Source organism: Gossypium hirsutum, chromosome A07, assembly GCF_007990345.1.
Source record: "Gossypium hirsutum isolate 1008001.06 chromosome A07, Gossypium_hirsutum_v2.1, whole genome shotgun sequence".
Classification (NCBI taxonomy): domain Eukaryota; kingdom Viridiplantae; phylum Streptophyta; class Magnoliopsida; order Malvales; family Malvaceae; genus Gossypium; species Gossypium hirsutum.
Window position 1 is genome coordinate 51,571,820 of NC_053430.1, and position 1,206 is coordinate 51,573,025.

General features: G+C 21.9%; 1 non-coding gene across 1 annotated transcript; it reads right to left on the minus strand.

The window, feature by feature from the left end:
* TRNAV-AAC (transfer RNA valine (anticodon AAC)) lies at nucleotides 1–74 on the minus strand. Its single transcript has one exon. It is a non-coding gene; the product is annotated as a tRNA-Val (tRNA).
* Between the last annotated feature and the right edge of the window lie 1,132 nt (nucleotides 75–1,206).

Consider the following 1,206-nt stretch of genomic DNA (forward strand, 5'->3'; position numbering starts at 1 on the left):
TGGCGTCGCCCGGACTCGAACCGGAGACCTTCAGTGTGTTAGACTGACGTGATAACTAACTACACCACGACACCTGCTTTGACATGAGATAAAGAAATTTATAATGTTTAAATTTGGTTGTTTATGTATAGCATTTACAAGTTTTGGTGAATAAAAGGCTAATACATGTCATCATGTACTCTGACTGGTATGGTTTCTATCTACATTCTATTTTGAGTTAATTACTTATTGGCTAAATTATAGAACAAAAATTTAAAGTTCAAGTTGTTAGTACTTTTCGTATATTTAAAATTTAATTTTTATATTTTTATTTTTAAGAATTTAGTCTTTTTACTTATCAATTTTAAAATTTTAGATCTATTTGTTAACACCGTTATAATTCCTTATTAAATTTACTAGTGTGACATTTTAAAATTAAAAATAATCCACTTGACATCCTATAACAAACAAAATGATATTGTAATGAACATGGATTTAATAGAGAATTTTAACAATGTTAAAATAAAATATTTAGACTAATTAATGACATTATAAGAATGAAGGTACCAAATTATGTTAAAATTGAAGTATAGAGATTAAAATTTAAAATTAAGAGAAATATAGGAATCAAAATTGAAATATAACCATTTTTATATAATATAAAAAAAGTAGAGGGATTACAACGAAATTTAACCATCATTTACTCATGTAAAAACAAAAGGGACAAGTGTTATGTAGGGAAGGGCCTTCCTTTCACACACACACACACATATATATAGGCCTTGTTTAGCATTATTTTGGAAAAATATTTTTGGAAAAAAAGTTGTGTTAAACAAATAATTTTTTGTTGAGATTTTTCACTTTTCAAAAGTAATTTTGGTCAAATGGGAGAAATTAAAATTTTTAGCTATTCTTTTCAAATTTCAGTGTTTAATTACTTTTTCATCCTTTCAACAACAAGTTTTAAAATAAAATAATGCAAATGTATTAAAATCATTAATTAAAAAAAGAACTTTTTAAAATAATACAAATGTGTTTATATCTAGTTAAAAATATTTAATAGTTATATTTAAATATTTAAAATATAGTTTATATATTCTAATTAAATTTTATAAATAATTAATATTTGTTGCTTAAAAATATTTAAAATTTATATTTCATATATTAAAATATTAACAATAAGTTATAATAAATTATTTTTATATTCTTACTAAAATTTCATAATAT